The following is an 8,222-nucleotide window of genomic DNA, read 5'->3' as shown; positions in this document are numbered from 1 at the left end:
CCTGCTGGCGACACTTCTTCTGATGCAGGCCAGGATTCAGTTGGCTTTCTGGGCTGCAAGTGCACGTTGTTGGCTTATGTTCAACTTTTCATCCACCAACACCCCCAAGTCCTTCTCAGCAGGGTTGCTCTCAATCTCTTCGCCCCCCAGCCTGTGTTGATACTGGGTGTTGCCCCAAGCCTGCATGTGGCTTTGTTGAACCTCATCAGGTTCACATGGGCCCACTTCACAAGCTTGTCCAGGTCCCTCTGGATGGCTAGCATGTTCATAAGAAATTAAGCCCGCTTCCTGGAATGATCAATATTACTAGAGCAAAAGTAGTCTGGTAAATTTAGCAGGTTGTATTGCACAAAAGATTTCTTTACAGATATTTGCTCACAATAGGGATTGGCTGTTGATTAAGAGGTAGCATAATCAGAATATTAGTTGTTTAATAGCTCTGAAATAGAAAGCCTTTTGTGCAACTATGCATACATGAAATTTTTGAATGAAAAATCAATCCTCTCAACTGCTTCAGATATGACATAATATTTTTACAAACATCAAAATGTTCTTGAAAGAAAGGAACTTGGGATGTGAGTTCTTACAAAGCCATGCTTTGCTGCAATTGACAGGACCATTTTTCTTTTTTTTTCTTCCCCCCTCCCTCCCCCAACTTTGTCACCCTTTGGCAGTGTTTTTTTGTCACCCAAGGAGTATTTGGTTCCTTGCCACATAGGTGGTGTCCACAGAGGTGATTAAAACTTTAAGTTCTTGCTGGGCAGTTTGATGGAAAAGTGCACACACAGTTGTAATGGCCTCCTTTGTGGGTAGATGGATGGTTACACTGTTGTAGGGGTTTCAGTCTCCAAGGCTAAAAGCCTCCCCTCATTTCATATCCAAAGGTGTTAGACTCGCAGATTGTTGTTCACTGTGGACAAAAGGAAACTCTTTTAACACTACACAGTGTTCCATAAAACCTAGGCTACGTCTGTGTGTTAGTGACTGCTCTCAGTGCTGCTCACAAAAGTAATTTCACACTCCGGGTAGCATCCTGTAATGTGTATATGTGCCATATAAATTGAGGTTGCTTAGGCTATCCACCCTTCAGGTTAGCAAATGGAGACTCCATTAAATTTTGCAAAGACTGGAAAGATGTTAGTGTTATATCCAGCCAGAGAAGCAGAAGAGGCAGAATATCATTACATGTAAGGGAACTTTTCTCTATGCAAGCATTGTAGTTTAGATCTGCAATAACTAGAAGTGCTTGGAATTATTATGAAGTGGTAGGAAAAAGCTTTCATCAGCATCACGTAAATCGCTGCTGTGTCCGCAAATTCTAAAATGTATTGATGCACGCTACCGAATCCTGTAATCCACTTTGCAATTTGCTAGTATCTGTGTCTTTATTGCTCTCGAACAGTAATCAGATGGATGTTCAGCCAAAAAACTATGCAATTATTTCACCTGTAAGTAAGAAGATAACTATACACATGTGACTAAGCTGCCTGTGTCCTTTCCTTTCAGACCAGTTAGTGTGGAATTTACAGCTCTGTTTCCAGGCACTTAGCTTTTATCCTTGTGGCTGCCTGTATTAGAGAGCCTAAAGCAGCATGAACATAGATACTGCCAAGAAATAGAAACAGTTCTGTTTTCTCTCTTTGACTTTGACACCTCCAAGTACCATCTTCATACTGTCTTTGTGTGATGACTGACTAAGATACATTGGTGAAAAAGCAGCAGATTTCATCTAGAAAAATAAAGGTGATAATGTAGGAAGAAGAAGTTAAGAAGAACCACCATGAAACATTATGGCCCAGATCCCAAAGCACCAAGATAACTTTACAGAGCTCAATACAACACCTATCAAAGGATAGTAGAAGTCACAATGTATTTATGCAATTGTTTCTTTGAGATCCAAAATATCTTCAGAGCTATGTTGCACTGGAGACCAGAGAACTGCTTCTTTCTTGCAGAATAGATCCGGAATGGGTTGGATCTGACAGAATCTTCAGATGCTTTTTTTTTTTTTTTTTTTATTACTAACTGGGCAACCGTGCAACTATTTGTATTGATCGTTGATCAGCTGTTAAAGAGTTTAGGGGATACACATCTGTCTTAGTTGATCATTAGCTCAACATGATTCTTTATTTCCTGGGTTTATGAAGCAAACTACAAGTAAATGGCCTTGGAAGTACCCCTGTGTAAAAGGAAGTAAAGGGATAGAGGATCATAAACAGTGCTGTTTTGGTTTATTTTTTTTTAAACCAAAAAGTTTTTCAAAAAGCACAATGAAAATGTTTAATTTTAAAAAAAAAAAAAGTTTTTTTGCAAGAAATATTGCCCTAACACACCATTGCATGGCAATTGAAATAGAAATGCCCTGGGCTAGAGAAGTCTGCTTTCTTTTTTCAGCTACAGCAAATATAAAAAGAAAGCACAATTGCCAGTGCAAGAACTAACTCCAGATTTTAAAATCTTCCTGTTGAGAAATACTAGTTTTGTAAGCAAGGAAATGTGGTTTTCATAATTATGATCAATTGTTCTACCTCTTTCTTACTAAAGTTGAGGAAATCTAAACAACATTCTACATAAACGGTAATGTCAGATGCCATTATTTTTTTTATACTATGTAAATGTGTTGTCAGCTGTTTTTCCATTTTTTTTCAAGATAAATCTTCACAATTTCTGTATGATTCCCATACATTGTCTCTCAAGCTAGACAGTATACGGATGCACATGTCTCCAGTACTTCTGCTCTGCAAGTTGTGCGGTTCCAATACATCTATTAGTGTAGAATACAGAAATAATATTTTGCTAAGACATCTCCTAGTCTTCTTTTCTTTTTCAGTCGCTCTCTTTTTTCTTCCCTCCCCACCCCCCTGCCGAAGCAGTGTGCCATTCAGCACTGGTGGAATTTCCTGAAGGCAGAGTAACATTATATCCCATTACAAGTCTTCCACATGTTCCATAGTACGTGAAACAGTTGTGCTGTCAAAAATCAAATTTCCACCTGTTACCTTTGAAAATGCTGTCTTATTTTGCCTAGGAAAGGATGCAGGGCCCCTACTTGATGTTTCTTATGAAAATAGCAATTTGCATAGTGTACACAGCCCATGCCCCTGAATTCCAATGTTTGTTGACTTCTTGTAACTGTTGGCATTCAGCTTTGAAGTGATGAAAGACTGAGAAAGCATACAGAGGTGTGATAGATGTGGGAACAGAGAGCTTGCCAAACCCTGCAGCATTTTGTACAGTTAAAAAGCTGATAGTGTCCTTTTGCTCTTGACGATGGTACTTAACTTCAGCTGCCCAACAGGTGTAAGAATTAGCTTGTTTCCATTCATGTTTGAATCAAACTAAGAGTCTTCTCTGCTCTTATTTGTGTAACAATCCTTACAAGATGTCTCGCAGGGATCATAGCATATCCTCAGTCAGCATGAACATCAAGAGAAATTTGAGTGTAAGACACACACGTACAGCAAGATGGATATACTCGTGCTACTTTTAGAACTGGATTTCTGAAGAGTCAGGCAAAAATTTCCTATGGCCCCTTAGTTAAAGAATGTGTAAATTAAAATGTTCCAGGCCTCCTTTTTCTCTCTCCTGTTTGTTTGAATGGAAGCAATATGTTTGCTTCGATGTGAAGATGAGCAGGTAACACATTTCCTGCCATGTGTCCCACTGCACTGTCTAAACACTGAAATATGAATGTCTTTCATCTGTGAATAACCCTTATGCTATTGATTTGCAGTCACAGTATGGTTTTAACCATGCTAATCAGGTCCTGAGATGTGGACTTCAGAGACTGAAGTGGTTGGGGTGATGTGATCTTGCCCTGGGTCGTACAGTGCCCCTGCCACTAGATGTAAGAGAAGTGCCCTTCCATGGTAGGTGTGACATATGTTCTGAAAATCAGCATCAGGAAAGTATGTGAGGACCTACTCAGTGGTTTAGTGGTCAAGATCACTCAGTATTTCTGATACCATATATATAATTTCTGTTCTTGTTGATCATAAGTACTTTTCAGGATATTGAGAAGTAGATTTTTGCATGTGCTTGATTATATGTACACAATATCATGAAGTCCATATCTTCAGACCAGCAGTAATGTTACATCTGTACTTCATTGTTGATTACAGGGTTAAGAATATTGCAACACCCCCACCAAAGACCAGAACAAGCACATTTTTCCTGAGGGAGTAGACTTCTGAAAGCAGTAGTCAGATTCTTCAGGACATAACTTCTACCCTAGAAGAGGTATAGACTGTTTTCCTGTCTCTAATACAAGACATAATTAGGCATTATTGTACTTAATTATGCATTACTGTATTGGGCAGGGAAGGTATTACATTCTCTACCATGAAGTGTAGGTTCATGGTTCACGTTGACTAGCATTACTATTATTTTGAGTCAAGTAAGGGAGTAATCTCACTTGTTCCCAGATTGATGCTGTGGTATCTGAAATCAGATTCTGAATTTCTGTTCTTAATCACTTAATGTTCTAATCTCTTTTTGCTGGTTGATAGAGCTTTGGCTTTACTTAAGTAAGCAGTGTGATTTTGAGTCTAAGCTCAGGTAGTGCCTGAAGTAATATAGGCCTTATTTCCTGTTCCATCTTCTTTTCTTGAAACAGACAAAGATTAATCCATGACTGAAGCATTAGCTAGAGGAGAAGGCAAGATGTAACATAAGATTGTTTGTGGTACGGAATGGCTATGTTTGCCAACTGTGTATTATGTAGGGCAGAACAATCATTTAATGATGGAATTCAGACCTCAGTTACAGCCTGTGTGAGGCAGTGGTTGATGGTTCAACATTCTTAGCTGTGCACAGGTGCTATAGGGCCCCATGCCCTTCAGCACGGATGTAGGAGCTCCTGCAAGGAAAAGGGACACGTTAGAGAGTCCCGCAGGCTGCCAGCTGGAGCACCTTTACCTATGGGAGTCTTCAGTGCTCCTTCTTTCTTAGATTACTATGGCTATAATCAGGCTTTAAATGCCAAAGAAAAATGTTTGTACTGATTGTCCAAAATTTCTACCAGTAACATTACAGTAATAGAAAAAAATGTGGAACAAAATATTGCTTCTCTGGCACATCTCACCATGAGTCTCTGAGTTGTATCTAAGGTGTAGGTATCTCCTACTGAGAATTGAAGGACCAATTTTAGCATCATCATTGTGTCCAAGAGGCTCCAGCAACATGTGAAAGTGCAGAAACGAATGACAGAACTACCAAATGCTGAACTTCCTAATGCTGCTTATTGGCTGTTATGCCATACAAATCTCCACAACGCAGTGACAAAGAGCTTTTTTTTTTCTGCCATCTTTTAGCAGTCTGCCATCCTCAGCCACAGTTTTTATTTCTTTGCAATCTTTGCAAAACCAATCTTAAAAATAGCAAGGTGGTTCTCATGGTTCTTAATCAAGTGGGTCAGCACTGCACGAAAGGAATCCTGTCTATAGAGCAGGCTATTGGCCCTTGCTATTATAGTAACTGTTCTTAACTTCCTAATGTTGCCTGTTTTCAGTTCAGGACGCCTCTTGTGAAAATACCTCAGTTCTGCTACGTTATTCGTAGGCAAGGCTTCCTACGTGTCAGGAATTACAGATTTTTTAAAAATATATGAATGTGTTAGATCTGTGGCTTCTGCAACAGCTATGGCAAAATGCAGGCTAAAGAATAATTTACACTTACTCAATCTCCTACTTTCTCACTCTTGATCTTTCGGTGCTGCTCAAACCAGAAATCCCCTATCACCTAATTATGAGTGCTCAAGGAGAGGTTCATGTTAGTTTATTGACAGCGGGCCAAAGCGATGTCTGTGTTATCCTCTTGCACCAACTGAGAGTCTGACTTGTATAGTGCTGAGGGACATGGTTTAGTGGTAACTTGGCAGTGCTGGGTTGATGGTTGGATTTGATGATCTTAAAAGTCTCTTCCAACCAAGGCAATTCTATGATTCTGTGACCCACAGAAAGCAATTTTTTTACTCAGTGTAAAAAGAAGATAATTCAGTCTTATGTTGCCAGTGCTCACTTGAAGTTGTCAAATTTATCCTGCCCTGTCATCTTAAATTCTTTCCAATGAAGTGTGACAACATAGCTTAAAAATGTCAAAGGTCGTAGCGTTTTTTTAAGAGTATCTGTTTCCATCTCTTAGGAGGTTACTAAAAAAATTAATAACGACCTTGAAAATAGATAGAAAGGGAGCACCTGTACAATGAAAAGCAATCTCTTTTCTTAAAAAATGCCACCAACATTTTTGTGATCCAGGATAGGGTGGGAAGGGAAGTTAAAGATGCAAATTCTCTTTCTCTCTCGGTTTTTCCTACTTTTTTTGTAACTGAGAGATTTATGTATCTGCTGCCATGGCTGCAAAGGGAAAAAATGGATTAGAGCGAGATATCACATTGCAGAAAATTAGTGTTCTTGCTGCAGTTACCCCTGTACACAGACAGAACCTTGGGCTGGGGTCATACCAAGTCTGGCTTCTCACTCAGTGGATTATGTATCACTGCAGCAGCACATGTCCCTGCCAGTCTTTAACACACACAGCAATTAAACCTAGGGATTTGATTCCCACACATTACCAAGAAGCTTAAACTCATGCCATTCATGACTACAAAGATATTTAGGAACTTTCTGCTGTCAGGAACACTTGGGGAGGAATATCTGTCTGGTCGTCTGTTTGGTTTTACAATGATCAATTCTGCTAATAATGGGTACTATCTATTTTTGGGCTTCAAGCAGTGAACTGAAAGCATGCCCTATAATGAATAAAAACTTAGTTGGAAAGAATTCTTTTGTTCTTACATGGGTTTGCTGTCATCTCCTGAAATGTTATTAATTTCCTTTTGGAAATGGCTACAACAATCAAAGCTTGATATCCTTGCCAGCCATTTGGTTTAAATAAACAGCCGTATTGATTTACAGAGATGCTGGGCCTTGTGCCAGTTTTTTCTTCGCACTGCTGCTAGAGTAGGAAAGGATCCCTGACACAGTGTGCCCTTGACTAAGCTATATCTTGTCTGCTACATCCCACTGTATTCAGTTTCTTTCTACATGTGAAAGCTGGCTGGCCATTAAGGAATGTAATGATTTATGGTGTGAATGCTGGAAGTAGCCAGCTAGCTCTTGGCTTGGTTCTTTTCATCCCAAACCCACATGTTTCCCAGCCCCTCTGGGGATCCCAGCATTTCCTTCTAAGCTGCTTTAAGCATGATTCTGCTTCTCCATCTCTGCTTTTTATATTTTAAAAAGAAAATGGCTTTCTTGGAGACATTTTCTTCCAGAGACTAGACTAGAGCAGAAAATGTAATTAGAATGGAAGGCGCTGACTGAAGGTTTAATACCTCTGTCCTTAAACAGGCTATTTCACCACTGGGAGTAGTATAGCTAAGGCAAAATAGGCTGTAAAATCCATTTAAGAAGCTGGCTAAATACATAAGCTGTGGCCTTGAGCTAGCTTTGTATCACCATGGCAACAGTGGTACCACGCTAGCTCAGATGTGTTTGTGGGAACTGATGCCATAGGAATGATGGCAGCATAGCCCAGAGGCTTCTTCCCTGACAGAGAGGCAGTGTTAAAGTGTCAGAGTCCGTCAAATAAGATGTCCCAAGAAATGGCCTGACAATTTCTGAGGCCCTATAGCACTTTAAAACATAGCCAGTGAGTGAATAAGCCACCTGGTCTTGGACATAGGTGAACATCAGAAAGGTCTGGCATGTGTGAGCTGCTGAGGAACATCTAGATTTTAATTTCTTCTGTTTGTTGTGAGTCAGGATGACTAAGGGCAGAAAGTGGCATTTGTTGAGTCTAGTGGCAACTGCCTCTTTGGGAAACAAGTAACCTGACTTGAGATAAATGCTGTGATGCAAATGTGATCTTAAATTAGGACTTGCAGTAAATTCAGACTGGCATATAATCAGGTAGGAAAGAGCAACGTAGGAATCTTTATTCTAGCAGTTTATTACAGAAGTCAGGATTCATCTCAGATTGCTGAGTTTTGTGATTAGTTGATATTGCACTTGGAACTTTCTTTGCCTTACTCTTCTGGACTTTGATCTAATCAAACAGTTCAGGTATGCAGGCCCGGCCTGTCTGCAGAACCTTACTGCACCTCCAGAAGCAGTGTCTAAAGCAGCAGCTCCCTTTGGGGTCAGCTGATCCAGCTCTGGTCAGCTGATCCAGAAGCTGATTTTTGGAGGTAGACTATGCTATTTGCTACTCTGCCAATGGAA

The sequence above is a fragment of the Chroicocephalus ridibundus genome, chromosome 9 (assembly GCF_963924245.1).
Source record: "Chroicocephalus ridibundus chromosome 9, bChrRid1.1, whole genome shotgun sequence".
NCBI classification, from domain to species: Eukaryota; Metazoa; Chordata; class Aves; order Charadriiformes; family Laridae; genus Chroicocephalus; species Chroicocephalus ridibundus.
Note: the sequence above shows the minus strand (reverse complement) of the source record.